Source organism: Dendrobates tinctorius, unplaced genomic scaffold (genome assembly GCF_039654945.1).
Source record: "Dendrobates tinctorius isolate UK_male_01 unplaced genomic scaffold, ASM3965494v1 ptg000254l, whole genome shotgun sequence".
NCBI lineage: Eukaryota > Metazoa > Chordata > Amphibia > Anura > Dendrobatidae > Dendrobates > Dendrobates tinctorius.
Genome location: NW_027361921.1, coordinates 4,587,990 through 4,614,686, shown reverse-complemented (window position 1 = coordinate 4,614,686; position 26,697 = coordinate 4,587,990). Strand labels below are relative to the sequence as shown.

General features: G+C 37.3%; 1 non-coding gene across 1 annotated transcript; it reads left to right on the top strand.

Moving 5' to 3' along the window:
• The first annotated feature begins 6,269 nt into the window (after positions 1–6,269).
• TRNAT-AGU (transfer RNA threonine (anticodon AGU)) lies at positions 6,270–6,343 on the top strand. The gene has a single exon. It is a non-coding gene; the product is annotated as a tRNA-Thr (tRNA).
• Positions 6,344–26,697: the final 20,354 nt, after the last annotated feature.

Genomic DNA, 26,697 nt, shown 5'->3' with positions numbered 1-26,697 from the left:
GTAAACAGAAAATCTTGAATTTGAATGCCAGCAGTCCTCTTCCTTCTTTATCTCAGTTTAGGGCTGTTTAACTCTCTAAGCAGGCTTTTTAATGTTTTTCACCTGTTTGTCCTTTGGCTTAGTTGGTCAAAGAGCCTATTTAGTAAAAGGAAAATCTTGATTTTGAATGTCAGCAGTGCTTTCTATTCTTCATCTCATTTTGTGGGTTTTTACCTCAAAAAGAGGACTTTTACTCTTGCTTGTCATCAAATATTAATTTCCCATAGCCCTAATATAATGCAATTGAGAAAAAAAATTCTCTGCTGTTGAAACACTTTAAAAAGAATTAGAGGATATAATTTTCTTTACAGAATATAGGATGGCATCAAGCTTTACAAATTAAAACCAGTGGATTTACAGATCTGACTCTGCAAAGTTTGATAGCAGCACAGGAGTATTGTAAACTTTCATGCTTGAAGTGTCCACCGCTTGGGTTAAAAATGAAAACCAAACCATTCAACACGAAAGAAGAAGCAGATTAATCCGACGAGGATGGGATTCGAACCCATGCATGCAGAGCACAATGGATTAGCAGTCCTTCGCCTTAACCACTCGGCCACCTCATCTACATAGCACCTGTGCGTTTAGGTGGGAAGATGTTGAGAGGGTTTTTACCAGTCAGTGTTTTTTGGCTGTGGCTTAGTTGGTTAAAGCGCCTGTCTAGTAAACAGGAGATCCTGAGTTCGAATCTCAGCAGTGCCTTGTTTTCATCTCCTCACAAAGAAGCTTCCTATCTTAAAAATAGGTGTTTCACTTGCGACTGATAGTGCAATTGTTAGATTAAAAATCTCTTCTATCTAAGAGATATAAAGGAAGAAAGATGGCTTCAAGCATGTCAATGTAAAACCAGTTGATTTAGTTTTGAAATGCCTCCTTTCTATGCATCTCTAATCCGTTTATACAATGTATCTCACCTTTATGTCCTTTGGCTTAGTTGGTCAAAGAGCCTGTTTAGTAAACAGAAAATCTTGAATTTGAATGCCAGCAGTGCTATTCTTTCTTTATGTCAGTTTGGGGCTTCTTAACTCTCTAAGCAGGCTTTCTAATGTATCACACCTGTTTGTCCTTTGCCATAGTTGGTCAAAGAGCCTGTTTAGTAAACAGAAAATCTTGAATTTGAATGCCAGCAGTGCTATTCTTTCTTTATGTCAGTTTGGGGCTTCTTAACTCTCTAAGCAGGCTTTCTAATGTATCACACCTGTTTGTCCTTTGTCTTAGTTCGTCAAAGAGCCTGTTTAGTAAACAGAAAATCTTGAATTTGAATGCCAGCAGTCCTCTTCCTTCTTTATCTCAGTTTAGGGCTGTTTAACTCTCTAAGCAGGCTTTTTAATGTTTTTCACCTGTTTGTCCTTTGGCTTAGTTGGTCAAAGAGCCTATTTAGTAAAAGGAAAATCTTGATTTTGAATGTCAGCAGTGCTTTCTATTCTTCATCTCATTTTGTGGGTTTTTACCTCAAAAAGAGGACTTTTACTCTTGCTTGTCATCAAATATTAATTTCCCATAGCCCTAATATAATGCAATTGAGAAAAAAAATTCTCTGCTGTTGAAACACTTTAAAAAGAATTAGAGGATATAATTTTCTTTACAGAATATAGGATGGCATCAAGCTTTACAAATTAAAACCAGTGGATTTACAGATCTGACTCTGCAAAGTTTGATAGCAGCACAGGAGTATTGTAAACTTTCATGCTTGAAGTGTCCACCGCTTGGGTTAAAAATGAAAACCAAACCATTCAACACGAAAGAAGAAGCAGATTAATCCGACGAGGATGGGATTCGAACCCATGCATGCAGAGCACAATGGATTAGCAGTCCATCTCCTTAACCACTCGGCCACCTCATCTACATAGCACCTGTGCGTTTAGGTGGGAAGATGTTGAGAGGGTTTTTACCAGTCAGTGTTTTTTGGCTGTGGCTTAGTTGGTTAAAGCGCCTGTCTAGTAAACAGGAGATCCTGAGTTCGAATCTCAGCAGTGCCTTGTTTTCATCTCCTCACAAAGAAGCTTCCTATCTTAAAAATAGGTGTTTCACTTGCGACTGATAGTGCAATTGTTAGATTAAAAATCTCTTCTATCTAAGAGATATAAAGGAAGAAAGATGGCTTCAAGCATGTCAATGTAAAACCAGTTGATTTAGTTTTGAAATGCCTCCTTTCTATGCATCTCTAATCCGTTTATACAATGTATCTCACCTTTATGTCCTTTGGCTTAGTTGGTCAAAGAGCCTGTTTAGTAAACAGAAAATCTTGAATTTGAATGCCAGCAGTGCTATTCTTTCTTTATGTCAGTTTGGGGCTTCTTAACTCTCTAAGCAGGCTTTCTAATGTATCACACCTGTTTGTCCTTTGCCATAGTTGGTCAAAGAGCCTGTTTAGTAAACAGAAAATCTTGAATTTGAATGCCAGCAGTGCTATTCTTTCTTTATGTCAGTTTGGGGCTTCTTAACTCTCTAAGCAGGCTTTCTAATGTATCACACCTGTTTGTCCTTTGTCTTAGTTCGTCAAAGAGCCTGTTTAGTAAACAGAAAATCTTGAATTTGAATGCCAGCAGTCCTCTTCCTTCTTTATCTCAGTTTAGGGCTGTTTAACTCTCTAAGCAGGCTTTTTAATGTTTTTCACCTGTTTGTCCTTTGGCTTAGTTGGTCAAAGAGCCTATTTAGTAAAAGGAAAATCTTGATTTTGAATGTCAGCAGTGCTTTCTATTCTTCATCTCATTTTGTGGGTTTTTACCCCAAAAAGAGGACTTTTACTCTTGCTTGTCATCAAATATTAATTTCCCATAGCCCTAATATAATGCAATTGAGAAAAAAAATTCTCTGCTGTTGAAACACTTTAAAAAGAATTAGAGGATATAATTTTATTTACAGAATATAGGATGGCATCAAGCTTTACAAATTAAAACCAGTGGATTTACAGATCTGACTCTGCAAAGTTTGATAGCAGCACAGGAGTATTGTAAACTTTCATGCTTGAAGTGTCCACCGCTTGGGTTAAAAATGAAAACCAAACCATTCAACACGAAAGAAGAAGCAGATTAATCCGACGAGGATGGGATTCGAACCCATGCATGCAGAGCACAATGGATTAGCAGTCCTTTGCCTTAACCACTCGGCCACCTCATCTACATAGCACCTGTGCGTTTAGGTGGGAAGATGTTGAGAGGGTTTTTACCAGTCAGTGTTTTTTGGCTGTGGCTTAGTTGGTTAAAGCGCCTGTCTAGTAAACAGGAGATCCTGAGTTCGAATCTCAGCAGTGCCTTGTTTTCATCTCCTCACAAAGAAGCTTCCTATCTTAAAAATAGGTGTTTCACTTGCGACTGATAGTGCAATTGTTAGATTAAAAATCTCTTCTATCTAAGAGATATAAAGGAAGAAAGATGGCTTCAAGCATGTCAATGTAAAACCAGTTGATTTAGTTTTGAAATGCCTCCTTTCTATGCATCTCTAATCCGTTTATACAATGTATCTCACCTTTATGTCCTTTGGCTTAGTTGGTCAAAGAGCCTGTTTAGTAAACAGAAAATCTTGAATTTGAATGCCAGCAGTGCTATTCTTTCTTTATGTCAGTTTGGGGCTTCTTAACTCTCTAAGCAGGCTTTCTAATGTATCACACCTGTTTGTCCTTTGCCATAGTTGGTCAAAGAGCCTGTTTAGTAAACAGAAAATCTTGAATTTGAATGCCAGCAGTGCTATTCTTTCTTTATGTCAGTTTGGGGCTTCTTAACTCTCTAAGCAGGCTTTCTAATGTATCACACCTGTTTGTCCTTTGTCTTAGTTCGTCAAAGAGCCTGTTTAGTAAACAGAAAATCTTGAATTTGAATGCCAGCAGTTCTCTTCCTTCTTTATCTCAGTTTAGGGCTGTTTAACTCTCTAAGCAGGCTTTTTAATGTTTTTCACCTGTTTGTCCTTTGGCTTAGTTGGTCAAAGAGCCTATTTAGTAAAAGGAAAATCTTGATTTTGAATGTCAGCAGTGCTTTCTATTCTTCATCTCATTTTGTGGGTTTTTACCCCAAAAAGAGGACTTTTACTCTTGCTTGTCATCAAATATTAATTTCCCATAGCCCTAATATAATGCAATTGAGAAAAAAAATTCTCTGCTGTTGAAACACTTTAAAAAGAATTAGAGGATATAATTTTCTTTACAGAATATAGGATGGCATCAAGCTTTACAAATTAAAACCAGTGGATTTACAGATCTGACTCTGCAAAGTTTGATAGCAGCACAGGAGTATTGTAAACTTTCATGCTTGAAGTGTCCACCGCTTGGGTTAAAAATGAAAACCAAACCATTCAACACGAAAGAAGAAGCAGATTAATCCGACGAGGATGGGATTCGAACCCATGCATGCAGAGCACAATGGATTAGCAGTCCTTCGCCTTAACCACTCAGCCACCTCATCTACATAGCACCTGTGCGTTTAGGTGGGAAGATGTTGAGAGGGTTTTTACCAGTCAGTGTTTTTTGGCTGTGGCTTAGTTGGTTAAAGCGCCTGTCTAGTAAACAGGAGATCCTGAGTTCGAATCTCAGCAGTGCCTTGTTTTCATCTCCTCACAAAGAAGCTTCCTATCTTAAAAATAGGTGTTTCACTTGCGACTGATAGTGCAATTGTTAGATTAAAAATCTCTTCTATCTAAGAGATATAAAGGAAGAAAGATGGCTTCAAGCATGACAATGTAAAACCAGTTGATTTAGTTTTGAAATGCCTCCTTTCTATGCATCTCTAATCCGTTTATACAATGTATCTCACCTTTATGTCCTTTGGCTTAGTTGGTCAAAGAGCCTGTTTAGTAAACAGAAAATCTTGAATTTGAATGCCAGCAGTGCTATTCTTTCTTTATGTCAGTTTGGGGCTTCTTAACTCTCTAAGCATGCTTTCTAATGTATCACACCTGTTTGTCCTTTGTCATAGTTGGTCAAAGAGCCTGTTTAGTAAACAGAAAATCTTGAATTTGAATGCCAGCAGTCCTCTTCCTTCTTTATCTCAGTTTAGGGCTGTTTAACTCTCTAAGCAGGCTTTCTAATGTATCACACCTGTTTGTCCTTTGTCTTAGTTTCTCAAAGAGCCTATTTAGTAAATGGAAAATCTTGAATTTGAATGCCAGCAGTCCTTTTCCTTCTTTATCTCAGTTTAGGGCTGTTTAACTCTCTAAGCAGGCTTTTTAATGTTTTTCACCTGTTTGTCCTTTGGCTTAGTTGGTCAAAGAGCCTATTTAGTAAAAGGAAAATCTTGATTTTGAATGTCAGCAGTGCTTTCTATTCTTCATCTCATTTTGTGGGTTTTTACCCCAAAAAGAGGACTTTTACTCTTGCTTGTCATCAAATATTAATTTCCCATAGCCCTAATATAATGCAATTGAGAAAAAAAATTCTCTGCTGTTGAAACACTTTAAAAAGAATTAGAGGATATAATTTTCTTTACAGAATATAGGATGGCATCAAGCTTTACAAATGAAAACCAGTGGATTTACAGATCTGACTCTGCAAAGTTTGATAGCAGCACAGGAGTATTGTAAACTTTCATGCTTGAAGTGTCCACCGCTTGGGTTAAAAATGAAAACCAAACCATTCCACATGATAGAAGAAGCAGATTAATCCGACGAGGATGGGATTCGAACCCATGCATGCAGAGCACAATGGATTAGCAGTACAACTCCTTTACCACTCGACCACCTCGTCTACACAGAACCCGTGCCTTTAGGTGGGAAGATGTTGAGAGGGTTTTTACCAGTCAGTGTTTTTTCACTGAAGATTGTATGTTGGCTTTTGTCAGAGTTGCCTTATCTCGTCAACTACAGTGCCTGTTGTTTGAAGTTATCTTGGGGAAAACTCTATCAGAAATGAACCAGTGCTGAGGTTTTTAATATCAATTAGTCATAATTTTTCCTCCTTTTGGTTTTGCCATGGCATTTCTTCAATCTGTCTATTCTGTGTCATAACTTGGAAGCAAAACAAGTCCCAAATTTCAGCTGTGCTAAAAGATGGCTCATTCAATTGCAAAACTTCAAAGCCTTTGTCCTCGATACAGCTTCTGTAAATTTGTCAGTCTTTTAAATGAATGCTCTTCAAAATTTACTTGGCTTCTTAAGTGTTATGACTGAGATTGAAATCTTATTCCATGTTTCTGCTCTACTTGGAATGGAACTCAATCTCAATATTGTTTTGCTGCACTAACCAGTTGAATGTTCGATTGGTGCTTCAATCTTCCTTGGATTTCAAATGCATGCCAACTTCTGGTGCTGTGGCTTAGTTGGTTAAAGCGCCTGTCTAGTAAACAGGAGATCCTGAGTTCGAATCTCAGCAGTGCCTTGTTTTCATCTCCTCACAAAGAAGCTTCCTATCTTAAAAATAGGTGTTTCACTTGCGACTGATAGTGCAATTGTGAGATTAAAAATCTCTTCTATCTAAGAGATATAAAGGAAGAAAGATGGCTTCAAGCATGTCAATGTAAAACCAGTTGATTTAGTTTTGAAATGCCTCCTTTCTATGCATCTCTAATCCGTTTATACAATGTATCTCACCTTTATGTCCTTTGGCTTAGTTGGTCAAAGAGCCTGTTTAGTAAACAGAAAATCTTGAATTTGAATGCCAGCAGTGCTATTCTTTCTTTATGTCAGTTTGGGGCTTCTTAACTCTCTAAGCAGGCTTTCTAATGTATCACACCTGTTTGTCCTTTGCCATAGTTGGTCAAAGAGCCTGTTTAGTAAACAGAAAATCTTGAATTTGAATGCCAGCAGTGCTATTCTTTCTTTATGTCAGTTTGGGGCTTCTTAACTCTCTAAGCAGGCTTTCTAATGTATCAAACCTGTTTGTCCTTTGTCTTAGTTGGTCAAAGAGCCTGTTTAGTAAACAGAAAATCTTGAATTTGAATGCCAGCAGTCCTCTTCCTTCTTTATCTCAGTTTAGGGCTGTTTAACTCTCTAAGCAGGCTTTTTAATGTTTTTCACCTGTTTATCCTTTGGCTTAGTTGGTCAAAGAGCCTATTTAGTAAAAGGAAAATCTTGATTTTGAATGTCAGCAGTGCTTTCTATTCTTCATCTCATTTTGTGGGTTTTTACCCCAAAAAGAGGACTTTTACTCTTGCTTGTCATCAAATATTAATTTCCCATAGCCCTAATATAATGCAATTGAGAAAAAAAATTCTCTGCTGTTGAAACACTTTAAAAGGAATTAGAGGATATAATTTTCTTTACAGAATATAGGATGGCATCAAGCTTTACAAATTAAAACCAGTGGATTTACAGATCTGACTCTGCAAAATTTGATAGCAGCACAGGAGTATTGTAAACTTTCATGCTTGAAGTGTCCACCGCTTGGGTTAAAAATGAAAACCAAACCATTCAACACGAAAGAAGAAGCAGATTAATCCGACGAGGATGGGATTCGAACCCATGCATGCAGAGCACAATGGATTAGCAGTCCTTCGCCTTAACCACTCGGCCACCTCGTCTACATAGCACCTGTGCGTTTAGGTGGGAAGATGTTGAGAGGGTTTTTACCAGTCAGTGTTTTTTGGCTGTGGCTTAGTTGGTTAAAGCGCCTGTCTAGTAAACAGGAGATCCTGAGTTCGAATCTCAGCAGTGCCTTGTTTTCATCTCCTCACAAAGAAGCTTCCTATCTTAAAAATAGGTGTTTCACTTGCGACTGATAGTGGAATTATGAGATTAAAAATCTCTTCTATCTACGAGATATAAATGAAGAAAGATGGCTTCAAGCATGACAATGTAAAACCAGTTGATTTAGTTTTGAAATGCCTCCTTTCTATGCATCTCTAATCTGTTTATACAATGTATCTCACCTTTATGTCCTTTGGCTTAGTTGGTCAAAGAGCCTGTTTAGTAAACAGAAAATCTTGAATTTGAATGCCAGCAGTGCTATTCTTTCTTTATGTCAGTTTGGGGCTTCTTAACTCTCTAAGCATGCTTTCTAATGTATCACACCTGTTTGTCCTTTGTCATAGTTGGTCAAAGAGCCTGTTTAGTAAACAGAAAATCTTGAATTTGAATGCCAGCAGTCCTCTTCCTTCTTTATCTCAGTTTAGGGCTGTTTAACTCTCTAAGCAGGCTTTCTAATGTATCACACCTGTTTGTCCTTTGTCTTAGTTTGTCAAAGAGCCTATTTAGTAAATGGAAAATCTTGAATTTGAATGCCAGCAGTCCTTTTCCTTCTTTATCTCAGTTTAGGGCTGTTTAACTCTCTAAGCAGGCTTTTTAATGTTTTTCACCTGTTTGTCCTTTGGCTTAGTTGGTCAAAGAGCCTATTTAGTAAAAGGAAAATCTTGATTTTGAATGTCAGCAGTGCTTTCTATTCTTCATCTCATTTTGTGGGTTTTTACCCCAAAAAGAGGACTTTTACTCTTGCTTGTCATCAAATATTAATTTCCCACAGCCCTAATATAGTGCAATTGAGAAAAAAAATTCTCTGCTGTTGAAACACTTTAAAAGGAATTAGAGGATATAATTTTCTTTACAGAATATAGAATGGCAACAAGCTTTACAAATTAAAACCAGTGGATTTACAGATCTGACTCTGCAAAGTTTGATAGCAGCACAGGAGTATTGTAAACTTTCATGCTTGAAGTGTCAACCGCTTGGGTTAAAAATGAAAACCAAACCATTCAGCACGAAAGAAGAAGCAGAGTAATCCGACGAGGATGCATGCATGCAGATCACAATGGATTAGCAGTCCATCACCTTAACCACTCGGCCACCTCGTCTACATAGTGCCTGTGCATTTAGGTGGGAAGATGTTGAGAGGGTTTTTACCAGTCAGTGTTTTTTCACTGAAGATTGTATGTTGGCTTTTGTCAGAGTTGCCTTATCTCGTCAACTACAGTGCCTGTTGTTTGAAGTTAGCTTGGGGTAAACTCTATCAGAAATGAACCAGTGCTGAGGTTTTTAATATCAATTAGTCATAATTTTTCCTCCTTTTGGTTTTGCCATGGCATTTCTTCAATCTGTCTATTCTGTGTCATAACTTGGAAGCAAAACAAGTCCCAAATTTCAGCTGTGCTAAAAGATGGGTCATTCAATTGAAAAACTTCAAAGCCTTTGTCCTCGATACAGCTTCTGTAAATTTGTCAGTCTTTTAAATGAATGCTCTTCAAAATTTACTTGGCTTCTTAAGTGTTATGACTGAGATTGAAATCTTATTCCATGTTTCTGCTCTACGTGGAATGGAACTCAAGCTCAATATTGTTTTGCTGCACTAATCAGTTGAATGTTCGATTGGTGCTTCAATCTTCCTTGGATTTCAAATGCATGCCATCTTCTGGTGCTGTGGCTTAGTTGGTTAAAGCACCTGTCTAGTAAACATGAGATCCTGAGTTCGAATCTCAGCAGTGCCTTGTTTTCATCTCCTCACAAAGAAGCTTCCTATCTTAAAAATAGGTGTTTCACTTGCGACTGATAGTGCAATTGTGAGATTAAAAATCTATTCTATCTAAGAGATATAAAGGAAGAAAGATGGCTTCAAGCATGACAATGTAAAACCAGTTGATTTATTTTTGAAATGCCTCCTTTCTATGCATCTCTAATCCGTTTATCCAATGTATCTCACCTTTATGTCCTTTGGCTTAGTTGGTCAAAGAGCCTGTTTAGTAAACAGAAAATCTTGAATTTGAATGCCAGCAGTGCTATTCTTTCTTTATGTCAGTTTGGGGCTTCTTAACTCTCTAAGCAGGCTTTCTAATGTATCACACCTGTTTGTCCTTTGTCTTAGTTGGTCAAAGAGCCTGTTTAGTAAACAGAAAATCTTGAATTTGAATGCCAGCAGTCCTCTTCCTTCTTTATCTCAGTTTAGGGCTGTTTAACTCTCTAAGCAGGCTTTCTAATGTATCACACCTGTTTGTCCTTTGTCTTAGTTGGTCAAAGAGCCTATTTAGTAAATGCAAAATCTTGAATTTGAATGCCAGCAGTCCTTTTCCTTCTTTATCTCAGTTTAGGGCTGTTTAACTCTCTAAGCAGGCTTTTTAATGTTTCGCACCTGTTTGTCCTTTGGCTTAGTTGGTCAAAGAGCCTATTTAGTAAAAGGAAAATCTTGATTTTGAATGTCAGCAGTGCTTTCTATTCTTCATCTCATTTTGTGGGTTTTTACCCCAAAAAGAGGACTTTTACTCTTGTTTGTCATCAAATATTAATTTCCCACAGCCCTAATATAGTGCAATTGAGAAAAAAAATTCTCTGCTGTTGAAACACTTTAAAAGGAATTAGAGGATATAATTTTCTTTACAGAATATAGGATGGCAACAAGCTTTACAAATTAAAACCAGTGGATTTACAGATCTGACTCTGCAAAGTTTGATAGCAGCACAGGAGTATTGTAAACTTTCATGCTTGAAGTGTCAACCGCTTGGGTTAAAAATGAAAACCAAACCATTCAACACGAAAGAAGAAGCAGATTAATCCGACGAGAATGGATTAATGCATGCAGAGCACAATGGATTAGCAGTCCAACGCATTAACCACTCGGCCACCTCATCTACATAGCGCCCGTGCGTTTAGGTGGGAAGATGTTGAGAGGGTTTTTACCAGTCAGTGTTTTTTCACTGAAGATTGTATGTTGGCTTTTGTCAGAGTTGCCTTATCTCGTCAACTACAGTGCCTGTTGTTTGAAGTTAGCTTGGGGTAAACTCTATCAGAAATGAACCAGTGCTGAGGTTTTTAATATCAATTAGTCATAATTTTTCCTCCTTTTGGTTTTGCCATGGCATTTCTTCAATCTGTCTATTCTGTGTCATAACTTGGAAGCAAAACAAGTCCCAAATTTCAGCTGTGCTAAAAGATGGGTCATTCAATTGAAAAACTTCAAAGCCTTTGTCCTCGATACAGCTTCTGTAAATTTGTCAGTCTTTTAAATGAATGCTCTTCAAAATTTACTTGGCTTCTTAAGTGTTATGACTGAGATTGAAATCTTATTCCATGTTTCTGCTCTACGTGGAATGGAACTCAAGCTCAATATTGTTTTGCTGCACTAATCAGTTGAATGTTCGATTGGTGCTTCAATCTTCCTTGGATTTCAAATGCATGCCATCTTCTGGTGCTGTGGTTTAGTTGGTTAAAGCGCCTGTCTAGTAAACAGGAGATCCTGAGTTCGAATCTCAGCAGTGCCTTCTTTTCATCTCCTCACAAAGAAGCTTCCTATCTTAAAAATAGGTGTTTCACTTGCGACTGATAGTGCAATTGTTAGATTAAAAATCTCTTCTATCTAAGAGATATAAAGGAAGAAAGATGGCTTCAAGCATGACAATGTAAAACCAGTTGATTTTGTTTTGAAATGCCTCCTTTCTATGCATCTCTAATCCGTTTATCCAATGTATCTCACCTTTATGTCCTTTGGCTTAGTTGGTCAAAGAGCCTGTTTAGTAAACAGAAAATCTTGAATTTGATTGCCAGCAGTGCTATTCTTTCTTTATGTCAGTTTGGGGCTTCTTAACTCTCTAAGCATGCTTTCTAATGTATCACATCTGTTTGTCCTTTGTCTTAGTTGGTCAAAGAGCCTGTTTAGTAAACAGAAAATCTTGAATTTGAATGCTAGCAGTCCTCTTCCTTCTTTATCTCAGTTTAGGGCTGTTTAACTCTCTAAGCAGGCTTTCTAATGTATCACACCTGTTTGTCCTTTGTCTTAGTTGGTCAAAGAGCCTATTTAGTAAATGGAAAATCTTGAATTTGAATGCCAGCAGTCCTTTTCCTTCTTTATCTCAGTTTAGGGCTGTTTAACTCTCTAAGCAGGCTTTTTAATGTTTCGCACCTGTTTGTCCTTTGGCTTAGTTGGTCAAAGAGCCTATTTAGTAAAAGGAAAATCTTGATTTTGAATGTCAGCAGTGCTTTCTATTCTTCATCTCATTTTGTGGGTTTTTACCACAAAAAGAGGAATTTTACTCTTGTTTGTCATCAAATATTAATTTCCCACAGCCCTAATATAGTGCAATTGAGAAAAAAAATTCTCTGCTGTTGAAACACTTTAAAAGGAATTAGAGGATATAATTTTCTTTACAGAATATAGGATGGCAACAAGCTTTACAAATTAAAACCAGTGGATTTATAGATCTGACTCTGCAAAGTTAGATAGCAGCACAGGAGTATTGTAAATTTTCATGCTTGAAGTGTCAACCGCTTGGGTTAAAAATGAAAACCAAACCATTCAGCACGAAAGAAGAAGCAGAGTAATCCAACGAGGATGCATGCATGCAGAGCACAATGGATTAGCAGTCAATCACCTTAACCACTCGGCCACCTCGTCTACATAGTGCCTGTGCATTTAGGTGGGAAGATGTTGAGAGGGTTTTTACCAGTCAGTGTTTTTTCACTGAAGATTGTATGTTGGCTTTTGTCAGATTTGACTTATCTCGTCAACTACAGTGCCTGTTGTTTGAAGTTAGCTTGGGGAAAACTCTATCAGAAATGAACCAGTGCTGAGGTTTTTAATATCAATTAGTCATATTTTTTCCTCCTTTTGGTTTTGCCATGGCATTTCTTCAATCTGTCTATTCTGTGTCATAACTTGGAAGCAAAACAAGTCCCAAATTTCAGCTGTGCTAAAAGATGGCTCATTCAATTGCAAAACTTCAAAGCCTTTGTCCTCGATACAGCTTCTGTAAATTTGTCAGTCTTTTAAATGAATGCTCTTCAAAATTTACTTGGCTTCTTAAATGTTATGACTGAGATTGAAATCTTATTCCATGTTTCCGCTCTACGTGGAATGGAACTCAAACTCAATATTGTTTTGCTGCGCTAACCAGTTGAATGTTCGATTGGTGCTTCAATCTTGCTTGGATTTCAAATGCATGCTATTTTCTGGTGCTGTTGCTTAGTTGGTTAAAGCACCTGTCTAGTAAACATGAGATCCTGAGTTCGAATCTCAGCAGTGCCTTGTTTTCATCTCCTCACAAAGAAGCTTCCTATCTTAAAAATAGGTGTTTCACTTGCGACTGATAGTGCAATTGTGAGATTAAAAATCTATTCTATCTAAGAGATATAAAGGAAGAAAGATGGCTTCAAGCATGACAATGTAAAACCAGTTGATTTAGTTTTGAAATGCCTCCTTTCTATGCATCTCTAATCCGTTTATCCAATGTATCTCACCTTTATGTCCTTTGGCTTAGTTGGTCAAAGAGCCTGTTTAGTAAACAGAAAATCTTGAATTTGAATGCCAGCAGTGCTATTCTTTCTTTATGTCAGTTTGGGGCTTCTTAACTCTCTAAGCAGGCTTTCTAATGTATCACACCTGTTTGTCCTTTGTCTTAGTTGGTCAAAGAGCCTGTTTAGTAAACAGAAAATCTTGAATTTGAATGCCAGCAGTCCTCTTCCTTCTTTATCTCAGTTTAGGGCTGTTTAACTCTCTAAGCAGGCTTTCTAATGTATCACACCTGTTTGTCCTTTGTCTTAGTTGGTCAAAGAGCCTATTTAGTAAATGCAAAATCTTGAATTTGAATGCCAGCAGTCCTTTTCCTTCTTTATCTCAGTTTAGGGCTGTTTAACTCTCTAAGCAGGCTTTTTAATGTTTCGCACCTGTTTGTCCTTTGGCTTAGTTGGTCAAAGAGCCTATTTAGTAAAAGGAAAATCTTGATTTTGAATGTCAGCAGTGCTTTCTATTCGTCATCTCATTTTGTGGGTTTTTACCCCAAAAAGAGGACTTTTACTCTTGTTTGTCATCAAATATTAATTTCCCACAGCCCTAATATAGTGCAATTGAGAAAAAAAATTCTCTGCTGTTGAAACACTTTAAAAGGAATTAGAGGATATAATTTTCTTTACAGAATATAGGATGGCAACAAGCTTTACAAATTAAAACCAGTGGATTTACAGATCTGACTCTGCAAAGTTTGATAGCAGCACAGGAGTATTGTAAACTTTCATGCTTGAAGTGTCAACCGCTTGGGTTAAAAATGAAAACCAAACCATTCAACACGAAAGAAGAAGCAGATTATTCCGACGAGAATGGATTAATGCATGCAGAGCACAATGGATTAGCAGTCCATCGCATTAACCACTCGGCCACCTCATCTACATAGTGCCCGTGCGTTTAGGTGGGAAGATGTTGAGAGGGTTTTTACCAGTCAGTGTTTTTTCACTGAAGATTGTATGTTGGCTTTTGTCAGAGTTGCCTTATCTCGTCAACTACAGTGCCTGTTGTTTGAAGTTAACTTGGGGTAAACTCTATCAGAAATGAACCAGTGCTGAGGTTTTTAATATCAATTAGTCATAATTTTTCCTCCTTTTGGTTTTGCCATGGCATTTCTTCAATCTGTCTATTCTGTGTCATAACTTGGAAGCAAAACAAGTCCCAAATTTCAGCTGTGCTAAAAGATGGGTCATTCAATTGAAAAACTTCAAAGCCTTTGTCCTCGATACAGCTTCTGTAAATTTGTCAGTCTTTTAAATGAATGCTCTTCAAAATTTACTTGGCTTCTTAAGTGTTATGACTGAGATTGAAATCTTATTCCATGTTTCTGCTCTACGTGGAATGGAACTCAAGCTCAATATTGTTTTGCTGCACTAATCAGTTGAATGTTCGATTGGTGCTTCAATCTTCCTTGGATTTCAAATGCATGCTATTTTCTGGTGCTGTTGCTTAGTTGGTTAAAGCACCTGTCTAGTAAACATGAGATCCTGAGTTCGAATCTCAGCAGTGCCTTGTTTTCATCTCCTCACAAAGAAGCTTCCTATCTTAAAAATAGGTGTTTCACTTGCGACTGATAGTGCAATTGTGAGATTAAAAATCTATTCTATCTAAGAGATATAAAGGAAGAAAGATGGCTTCAAGCATGACAATGTAAAACCAGTTGATTTAGTTTTGAAATGCCTCCTTTCTATGCATCTCTAATCCGTTTATCCAATGTATCTCACCTTTATGTCCTTTGGCTTAGTTGGTCAAAGAGCCTGTTTAGTAAACAGAAAATCTTGAATTTGAATGCCAGCAGTGCTATTCTTTCTTTATGTCAGTTTGGGGCTTCTTAACTCTCTAAGCAGGCTTTCTAATGTATCACACCTGTTTGTCCTTTGTCTTAGTTGGTCAAAGAGCCTGTTTAGTAAACAGAAAATCTTGAATTTGAATGCCAGCAGTCCTCTTCCTTCTTTATCTCAGTTTAGGGCTGTTTAACTCTCTAAGCAGGCTTTCTAATGTATCACACCTGTTTGTCCTTTGTCTTAGTTGGTCAAAGAGCCTATTTAGTAAATGCAAAATCTTGAATTTGAATGCCAGCAGTCCTTTTCCTTCTTTATCTCAGTTTAGGGCTGTTTAACTCTCTAAGCAGGCTTTTTAATGTTTCGCACCTGTTTGTCCTTTGGCTTAGTTGGTCAAAGAGCCTATTTAGTAAAAGGAAAATCTTGATTTTGAATGTCAGCAGTGCTTTCTATTCTTCATCTCATTTTGTGGGTTTTTACCCCAAAAAGAGGACTTTTACTCTTGTTTGTCATCAAATATTAATTTCCCACAGCCCTAATATAGTGCAATTGAGAAAAAAAATTCTCTGCTGTTGAAACACTTTAAAAGGAATTAGAGGATATAATTTTCTTTACAGAATATAGGATGGCAACAAGCTTTACAAATTAAAACCAGTGGATTTACAGATCTGACTCTGCAAAGTTTGATAGCAGCACAGGAGTATTGTAAACTTTCATGCTTGAAGTGTCAACCGCTTGGGTTAAAAATGAAAACCAAACCATTCAACACGAAAGAAGAAGCAGATTAATCCGACGAGAATGGATTAATGCATGCAGAGCACAATGGATTAGCAGTCCAACGCATTAACCACTCGGCCACCTCATCTACATAGCGCCCGTGCGTTTAGGTGGGAAGATGTTGAGAGGGTTTTTACCAGTCAGTGTTTTTTCACTGAAGATTGTATGTTGGCTTTTGTCAGAGTTGCCTTATCTCGTCAACTACAGTGCCTGTTGTTTGAAGTTAGCTTGGGGTAAACTCTATCAGAAATGAACCAGTGCTGAGGTTTTTAATATCAATTAGTCATAATTTTTCCTCCTTTTGGTTTTGCCATGGCATTTCTTCAATCTGTCTATTCTGTGTCATAACTTGGAAGCAAAACAAGTCCCAAATTTCAGCTGTGCTAAAAGATGGGTCATTCAATTGAAAAACTTCAAAGCCTTTGTCCTCGATACAGCTTCTGTAAATTTGTCAGTCTTTTAAATGAATGCTCTTCAAAATTTACTTGGCTTCTTAAGTGTTATGACTGAGATTGAAATCTTATTCCATGTTTCTGCTCTACGTGGAATGGAACTCAAGCTCAATATTGTTTTGCTGCACTAATCAGTTGAATGTTCGATTGGTGCTTCAATCTTCCTTGGATTTCAAATGCATGCCATCTTCTGGTGCTGTGGTTTAGTTGGTTAAAGTGCCTGTCTAGTAAACAGGAGATCCTGAGTTCGAATCTCAGCAGTGCCTTCTTTTCATCTCCTCACAAAGAAGCTTCCTATCTTAAAAATAGGTGTTTCACTTGCGACTGATAGTGCAATTGTTAGATTAAAAATCTCTTCTATCTAAGAGATATAAAGGAAGAAAGATGGCTTCAAGCATGACAATGTAAAACCAGTTGATTTTGTTTTGAAATGCCTCCTTTCTATGCATCTCTAATCCGTTTATCCAATGTATCTCACCTTTATGTCCTTTGGCTTAGTTGGTCAAAGAGCCTGTTTAGTAAACAGAAAATCTTGAATTTGATTGCCAGCAGTGCTATTCTTTCTTTATGTCAGTTTGGGGCTTCTTAACTCTCTAAGCATGCTTTCTAATGTATCACATCTGTTTGTCCTTTGTCTTAGTTGGTCAAAGAGCCTGTTTAGTAAACAGAAAATCTTGAATTTGAATGCTAGCAGTCCTCTTCCTTCTTTATCTCAGTTTAGGGCTGTTTAACTCTCTAAGCAGGCTTTCTAATGTATCACACCTGTTTGTCCTTTGTCTTAGTTGGTCAAAGAGCCTATTTAGTAAATGGAAAATCTTGAATTTGAATGCCAGCAGTCCTTTTCCTTCTTTATCTCAGTTTAGGGCTGTTTAACTCTCTAAGCAGGCTTTTTAATGTTTCGCACCTGTTTGTCCTTTGGCTTAGTTGGTCAAAGAGCCTATTTAGTAAAAGGAAAATCTTGATTTTGAATGTCAGCAGTGCTTTCTATTCTTCATCTCATTTTGTGGGTTTTTACCACAAAAAGAGGAATTTTACTCTTGTTTGTCATCAAATATTAATTTCCCACAGCCCTAATATAGTGCAATTGAGAAAAAAAATTCTCTGCTGTTGAAACACTTTAAAAGGAATTAGAGGATATAATTTTCTTTACAGAATATAGGATGGCAACAAGCTTTACAAATTAAAACCAGTGGATTTATAGATCTGACTCTGCAAAGTTAGATAGCAGCACAGGAGTATTGTAAATTTTCATGCTTGAAGTGTCAACCGCTTGGGTTAAAAATGAAAACCAAACCATTCAGCACGAAAGAAGAAGCAGAGTAATCCAACGAGGATGCATGCATGCAGAGCACAATGGATTAGCAGTCAATCACCTTAACCACTCGGCCACCTCGTCTACATAGTGCCTGTGCATTTAGGTGGGAAGATGTTGAGAGGGTTTTTACCAGTCAGTGTTTTTTCACTGAAGATTGTATGTTGGCTTTTGTCAGATTTGACTTATCTCGTCAACTACAGTGCCTGTTGTTTGAAGTTAGCTTGGGGAAAACTCTATCAGAAATGAACCAGTGCTGAGGTTTTTAATATCAATTAGTCATATTTTTTCCTCCTTTTGGTTTTGCCATGGCATTTCTTCAATCTGTCTATTCTGTGTCATAACTTGGAAGCAAAACAAGTCCCAAATTTCAGCTGTGCTAAAAGATGGCTCATTCAATTGCAAAACTTCAAAGCCTTTGTCCTCGATACAGCTTCTGTAAATTTGTCAGTCTTTTAAATGAATGCTCTTCAAAATTTACTTGGCTTCTTAAATGTTATGACTGAGATTGAAATCTTATTCCATGTTTCCGCTCTACGTGGAATGGAACTCAAACTCAATATTGTTTTGCTGCGCTAACCAGTTGAATGTTCGATTGGTGCTTCAATCTTGCTTGGATTTCAAATGCATGCTATTTTCTGGTGCTGTTGCTTAGTTGGTTAAAGCACCTGTCTAGTAAACATGAGATCCTGAGTTCGAATCTCAGCAGTGCCTTGTTTTCATCTCCTCACAAAGAAGCTTCCTATCTTAAAAATAGGTGTTTCACTTGCGACTGATAGTGCAATTGTGAGATTAAAAATCTATTCTATCTAAGAGATATAAAGGAAGAAAGATGGCTTCAAGCATGACAATGTAAAACCAGTTGATTTAGTTTTGAAATGCCTCCTTTCTATGCATCTCTAATCCGTTTATCCAATGTATCTCACCTTTATGTCCTTTGGCTTAGTTGGTCAAAGAGCCTGTTTAGTAAACAGAAAATCTTGAATTTGAATGCCAGCAGTGCTATTCTTTCTTTATGTCAGTTTGGGGCTTCTTAACTCTCTAAGCAGGCTTTCTAATGTATCACACCTGTTTGTCCTTTGTCTTAGTTGGTCAAAGAGCCTGTTTAGTAAACAGAAAATCTTGAATTTGAATGCCAGCAGTCCTCTTCCTTCTTTATCTCAGTTTAGGGCTGTTTAACTCTCTAAGCAGGCTTTCTAATGTATCACACCTGTTTGTCCTTTGTCTTAGTTGGTCAAAGAGCCTATTTAGTAAATGCAAAATCTTGAATTTGAATGCCAGCAGTCCTTTTCCTTCTTTATCTCAGTTTAGGGCTGTTTAACTCTCTAAGCAGGCTTTTTAATGTTTCGCACCTGTTTGTCCTTTGGCTTAGTTGGTCAAAGAGCCTATTTAGTAAAAGGAAAATCTTGATTTTGAATGTCAGCAGTGCTTTCTATTCGTCATCTCATTTTGTGGGTTTTTACCCCAAAAAGAGGACTTTTACTCTTGTTTGTCATCAAATATTAATTTCCCACAGCCCTAATATAGTGCAATTGAGAAAAAAAATTCTCTGCTGTTGAAACACTTTAAAAGGAATTAGAGGATATAATTTTCTTTACAGAATATAGGATGGCAACAAGCTTTACAAATTAAAACCAGTGGATTTACAGATCTGACTCTGCAAAGATTGATAGCAGCACAGGAGTATTGTAAACTTTCATGCTTGAAGTGTCAACCGCTTGGGTTAAAAATGAAAACCAAACCATTCAACACGAAAGAAGAAGCAGATTATTCCGACGAGAATGGATTAATGCATGCAGAGCACAATGGATTAGCAGTCCATCGCATTAACCACTCGGCCACCTCATCTACATAGTGCCCGTGCGTTTAGGTGGGAAGATGTTGAGAGGGTTTTTACCAGTCAGTGTTTTTTCACTGAAGATTGTATGTTGGCTTTTGTCAGAGTTGCCTTATCTCGTCAACTACAGTGCCTGTTGTTTGAAGTTAACTTGGGGTAAACTCTATCAGAAATGAACCAGTGCTGAGGTTTTTAATATCAATTAGTCATAATTTTTCCTCCTTTTGGTTTTGCCATGGCATTTCTTCAATCTGTCTATTCTGTGTCATAACTTGGAAGCAAAACAAGTCCCAAATTTCAGCTGTGCTAAAAGATGGGTCATTCAATTGAAAAACTTCAAAGCCTTTGTCCTCGATACAGCTTCTGTAAATTTGTCAGTCTTTTAAATGAATGCTCTTCAAAATTTACTTGGCTTCTTAAGTGTTATGACTGAGATTGAAATCTTATTCCATGTTTCTGCTCTACGTGGAATGGAACTCAAGCTCAATATTGTTTTGCTGCACTAATCAGTTGAATGTTCGATTGGTGCTTCAATCTTCCTTGGATTTCAAATGCATGCAATCTTCTGGTGCTGTGGCTTAGTTGGTTAAAGCGCCTGTCTAGTAAACAGGAGATCCTGAGTTCAAATCTCAGCAGTGCCTTCTTTTCATCTCCTCACAAAGAAGCTTCCTATCTTAAAAATAGGTGTTTCACTTGCGACTGATAGTGCAATTGTTAGATTAAAAATCTCTTCTATCTAAGAGATATAAAGGAAGAAAGATGGCTTCAAGCATGACAATGTAAAACCAGTTGATTTAGTTTTGAAATTCCTCCTTTCTATGCATCTCTAATCCGTTTATACAATGTATCTCACCTTTATGTCCTTTGGCTTAGTTGGTCAAAGAGCCTGTTTAGTAAACAGAAAATCTTGAATTTGAATGCCAGCAGTGCTATTCTTTCTTTATGTCAGTTTGGGGCTTCTTAACTCTCTAAGCAGGCTTTCTAATGTATCACACCTGTTTGTCCTTTGTCTTAGTTGGTCAAAGAGCCTGTTTAGTAAACAGAAAATCTTGAATTTGAATGCCAGCAGTCCTCTTCCTTCTTTATCTCAGTTTAGGGCTGTTTAACTCTCTAAGCAGGCTTTCTAATGTATCACACCTGTTTGTCCTTTGTCTTAGTTGGTCAAAGAGCCTATTTAGTAAATGCAAAATCTTGAATTTGAATGCCAGCAGTCCTTTTCCTTCTTTATCTCAGTTTAGGGCTGTTTAACTCTCTAAGCAGGCTTTTTAATGTTTCGCACCTGTTTGTCCTTTGGCTTAGTTGGTCAAAGAGCCTATTTAGTAAAAGGAAAATCTTGATTTTGAATGTCAGCAGTGCTTTCTATTCTTCATCTCATTTTGTGGGTTTTTACCCCAAAAAGAGGACTTTTACTCTTGTTTGTCATCAAATATTAATTTCCCACAGCCCTAATATAGTGCAATTGAGAAAAAAAATTCTCTGCTGTTGAAACACTTTAAAAGGAATTAGAGGATATAATTTTCTTTACAGAATATAGGATGGCAACAAGCTTTACAAATTAAAACCAGTGGATTTACAGATCTGACTCTGCAAAGTTTGATAGCAGCACAGGAGTATTGTAAACTTTCATGCTTGAAGTGTCAACCGCTTGGGTTAAAAATGAAAACCAAACCATTCAACACGAAAGAAGAAGCAGATTAATCCGACGAGAATGGATTAATGCATGCAGAGCACAATGGATTAGCAGTCCATCGCATTAACCACTCGGCCACCTCATCTACATAGTGCCCGTGCGTTTAGGTGGGAAGATGTTGAGAGGGTTTTTACCAGTCAGTGTTTTTTCACTGAAGATTGTATGTTGGCTTTTGTCAGAGTTGCCTTATCTCGTCAACTACAGTGCCTGTTGTTTGAAGTTAACTTGGGGTAAACTCTATCAGAAATGAACCAGTGCTGAGGTTTTTAATATCAATTAGTCATAATTTTTCCTCCTTTTGGTTTTGCCATGGCATTTCTTCAATCTGTCTATTCTGTGTCATAACTTGGAAGCAAAACAAGTCCCAAATTTCAGCTGTGCTAAAAGATGGGTCATTCAATTGAAAAACTTCAAAGCCTTTGTCCTCGATACAGCTTCTGTAAATTTGTCAGTCTTTTAAATGAATGCTCTTCAAAATTTACTTGGCTTCTTAAGTGTTATGACTGAGATTGAAATCTTATTCCATGTTTCTGCTCTACGTGGAATGGAACTCAAGCTCAATATTGTTTTGCTGCACTAATCAGTTGAATGTTCGATTGGTGCTTCAATCTTCCTTGGATTTCAAATGCATGCAATCTTCTGGTGCTGTGGCTTAGTTTGTTAAAGCGCCTGTCTAGTAAACAGGAGATCCTGAGTTCAAATCTCAGCAGTGCCTTCTTTTCATCTCCTCACAAAGAAGCTTCCTATCTTAAAAATAGGTGTTTCACTTGCGACTGATAGTGCAATTGTTAGATTAAAAATCTCTTCTATCTAAGAGATATAAAGGAAGAAAGATGGCTTCAAGCATGACAATGTAAAACCAGTTGATTTAGTTTTGAAATTCCTCCTTTCTATGCATCTCTAATCCGTTTATACAATGTATCTCACCTTTATGTCCTTTGGCTTAGTTGGTCAAAGAGCCTGTTTAGTAAACAGAAAATCTTGAATTTGAATGCCAGCAGTGCTATTCTTTCTTTATGTCAGTTTGGGGCTTCTTAACTCTCTAAGCAGGCTTTCTAATGTATCACACCTGTTTGTCCTTTGTCTTAGTTGGTCAAAGAGCCTGTTTAGTAAACAGAAAATCTTGAATTTGAATGCCAGCAGTCCTCTTCCTTCTTTATCTCAGTTTAGGGCTGTTTAACTCTCTAAGCAGGCTTTCTAATGTATCACACCTGTTTGTCCTTTGTCTTAGTTGGTCAAAGAGCCTATTTAGTAAATGGAAAATCTTGAATTTGAATGCCAGCAGTCCTTTTCCTTCTTTATCTCAGTTTAGGGCTGTTTAACTCTCTAAGCAGGCTTTTTAATGTTTCACACCTGTTTGTCCTTTGGCTTAGTTGGTCAAAGAGCCTATTTAGTAAAAGGAAAATCTTGATTTTGAATGTCAGCAGTGCTTTCTATTCTTCATCTCATTTTGTGGGTTTTTACCCCAAAAAGAGGACTTTTACTCTTGTTTGTCATCAAATATTAATTTCCCACAGCCCTAATATAGTGCAATTGAGAAAAAAAATTCTCTGCTGTTGAAACACTTTAAAAGGAATTAGAGGATATAATTTTCTTTACAGAATATAGGATGGCAACAAGCTTTACAAATTAAAACCAGTGGATTTACAGATCTGACTCTGCAAAGTTTGATAGCAGCACAGGAGTATTGTAAACTTTCATGCTTGAAGTGTCAACCGCTTGAGTTAAAAATGAAAACCAAACCATTCAACACGAAAGAAGAAGCAGATTAATCCGACGAGAATGGGATTCGAACCCATGCATGCAAAGCACAATGGATTAGCAGTCCATCCCATTAACCACTCGGCCACCTCATCTACATAGCGCCCGTGCGTTTAGGTGGGAAGATGTTGAGAGGGTTTTTACCAGTCAGTGTTTTTTCACTGAAGATTGTATGTTGGCTTTTGTCAGAGTTGCCTTATCTCGTCAACTACAGTGCCTGTTGTTTGAAGTTAGCTTGGGGTAAACTCTATCAGAAATGAACCAGTGCTGAGGTTTTTAATATCAATTAGTCATAATTTTTCCTCCTTTTGGTTTTGCCATGGCATTTCTTCAATCTGTCTATTCTGTGTCATAACTTGGAAGCAAAACAAGTCCCAAATTCAAGCTGTGCTAAAAGATGGCTCATTCAATTGAAAAACTTCAAAGCCTTTGTCCTCGATACAGCTTCTGTAAATTTGTCATTTTTTTAAATGAATGCTCTTCAAAATTTACTTGGCTTCTTAAGTGTTATGACTGAGATTGAAATCTTATTCCATGTTTCTGCTCTACGTGGAATGGAACTCAAGCTCAATATTGTTTTGCTGCACTAATCAGTTGAATGTTCGATTGGTGCTTCAATCTTCCTTGGATTTCAAATGCATGCCATCTTCTGGTGCTGTGGCTTAGTTGGTTAAAGCACCTGTCTAGTAAACATGACATCCTGAGTTCGAATCTCAGCAGTGCCTTGTTTTCATCTCCTCACAAAGAAGCTTCCTATCTTAAAAATAGGTGTTTCACTTGCGACTGATAGTGCAATTGTGAGATTAAAAATCTATTCTATCTAAGAGATATAAAGGAAGAAAGATGGCTTCAAGCATGACAATGTAAAACCAGTTGATTTAGTTTTGAAATGCCTCCTTTCTATGCATCTCTAATCCGTTTATCCAATGTATCTCACCTTTATGTCCTTTGGCTTAGTTGGTCAAAGAGCCTGTTTAGTAAACAGAAAATCTTGAATTTGAATGCCAGCAGTGCTATTCTTTCTTTATGTCAGTTTGGGGCTTCTTAACTCTCTAAGCAGGCTTTCTAATGTATCACACCTGTTTGTCCTTTGTCTTAGTTGGTCAAAGAGCCTGTTTAGTAAACAGAAAATCTTGAATTTGAATGCCAGCAGTCCTCTTCCTTCTTTATCTCAGTTTAGGGCTGTTTAACTCTCTAAGCAGGCTTTCTAATGTATCACACCTGTTTGTCCTTTGTCTTAGTTGGTCAAAGAGCCTATTTAGTAAATGCAAAATCTTGAATTTGAATGCCAGCAGTCCTTTTCCTTCTTTATCTCAGTTTAGGGCTGTTTAACTCTCTAAGCAGGCTTTTTAATGTTTCGCACCTGTTTGTCCTTTGGCTTAGTTGGTCAAAGAGCCTATTTAGTAAAAGGAAAATCTTGATTTTGAATGTCAGCAGTGCTTTCTATTCTTCATCTCATTTTGTGGGTTTTTACCCCAAAAAGAGGACTTTTACTCTTGTTTGTCATCAAATATTAATTTCCCACAGCCCTAATATAGTGCAATTGAGAAAAAAAATTCTCTGCTGTTGAAACACTTTAAAAGGAATTAGAGGATATAATTTTCTTTACAGAATATAGGATGGCAACAAGCTTTACAAATTAAAACCAGTTGATTTACAGATCTGACTCTGCAAAGTTTGATAGCAGCACAGGAGTATTGTAAACTTTCATGCTTGAAGTGTCAACCGCTTGGGTTAAAAATGAAAACCAAACCATTCAACACGAAAGAAGAAGCAGATTAATCCGACGAGAATGGATTAATGCATGCAGAGCACAATGGATTAGCAGTCCAACGCATTAACCACTCGGCCACCTCATCTACATAGCGCCCGTGCGTTTAGGTGGGAAGATGTTGAGAGGGTTTTTACCAGTCAGTGTTTTTTCACTGAAGATTGTATGTTGGCTTTTGTCAGAGTTGCCTTATCTCGTCAACTACAGTGCCTGTTGTTTGAAGTTAGCTTGGGGTAAACTCTATCAGAAATGAACCAGTGCTGAGGTTTTTAATATCAATTAGTCATAATTTTTCCTCCTTTTGGTTTTGCCATGGCATTTCTTCAATCTGTCTATTCTGTGTCATAACTTGGAAGCAAAACAAGTCCCAAATTTCAGCTGTGCTAAAAGATGGGTCATTCAATTGAAAAACTTCAAAGCCTTTGTCCTCGATACAGCTTCTGTAAATTTGTCAGTCTTTTAAATGAATGCTCTTCAAAATTTACTTGGCTTCTTAAGTGTTATGACTGAGATTGAAATCTTATTCCATGTTTCTGCTCTACGTGGAATGGAACTCAAGCTCAATATTGTTTTGCTGCACTAATCAGTTGAATGTTCGATTGGTGCTTCAATCTTCCTTGGATTTCAAATGCATGCCATCTTCTGGTGCTGTGGCTTAGTTGGTTAAAGTGCCTGTCTAGTAAACAGGAGATCCTGAGTTCGAATCTCAGCAGTGCCTTCTTTTCATCTCCTCACAAAGAAGCTTCCTATCTTAAAAATAGGTGTTTCACTTGCGACTGATAGTGCAATTGTTAGATTAAAAATCTCTTCTATCTAAGAGATATAAAGGAAGAAAGATGGCTTCAAGCATGACAATGTAAAACCAGTTGATTTAGTTTTGAAATGCCTCCTTTCTATGCATCTCTAATCCGTTTATCCAATGTATCTCACCTTTATGTCCTTTGGCTTAGTTGGTCAAAGAGCCTGTTTAGTAAACAGAAAATCTTGAATTTGATTGCCAGCAGTGCTATTCTTTCTTTATGTCAGTTTGGGGCTTCTTAACTCTCTAAGCATGCTTTCTAATGTATCACACCTGTTTGTCCTTTGTCTTAGTTGGTCAAAGAGCCTGTTTAGTAAACATAAAATCTTGAATTTGAATGCTAGCAGTCCTCTTCCTTCTTTATCTCAGTTTAGGGCTGTTTAACTCTCTAAGCAGGCTTTCTAATGTATCACACCTGTTTGTCCTTTGTCTTAGTTTGTCAAAGAGCCTATTTAGTAAATGGAAAATCTTGAATTTGAATGCCAGCAGTCCTTTTCCTTCTTTATCTCAGTTTAGGGCTGTTTAACTCTCTAAGCAGGCTTTTTAATGTTTCGCACCTGTTTGTCCTTTGGCTTAGTTGGTCAAAGAGCCTATTTAGTAAAAGGAAAATCTTGATTTTGAATGTCAGCAGTGCTTTCTATTCTTCATCTCATTTTGTGGGTTTTTACCACAAAAAGAGGAATTTTACTCTTGTTTGTCATCAAATATTAATTTCCCACAGCCCTAATATAGTGCAATTGAGAAAAAAAATTCTCTGCTGTTGAAACACTTTAAAAGGAATTAGAGGATATAATTTTCTTTACAGAATATAGGATGGCAACAAGCTTTACAAATTAAAACCAGTGGATTTATAGATCTGACTCTGCAAAGTTAGATAGCAGCACAGGAGTATAGTAAATTTTCATGCTTGAAGTGTCAACCGCTTGGGTTAAAAATGAAAACCAAACCATTCAACACGAAAGAAGAAGCAGATTAATCCTACGAGAATGGGATTCGAACCCATGCATGCAAAGCACAATGGATTAGCAGTCCATCCCATTAACCACTCGGCCACCTCATCTACATAGCGCCCGTGCGTTTAGGTGGGAAGATGTTGAGAGGGTTTTTACCAGTCAGTGTTTTTTCACTGAAGATTGTATGTTGGCTTTGGTCAGAGTTGCCTTATCTCGTCAACTACAGTGCCTGTTGTTTGAAGTTAGCTTGGGGAAAACTCTATCAGAAATGAACCAGTGCTGAGGTTTTTAATATCAATTAGTCTTAATTTTTCCTCATTTTGGTTTTGCCATGGCATTTCTTCAATCTGTCTATTCTGTGTCATAACTTGGAAGCAAAACAAGTCCCAAATTTCAGCTGTGCTAAAA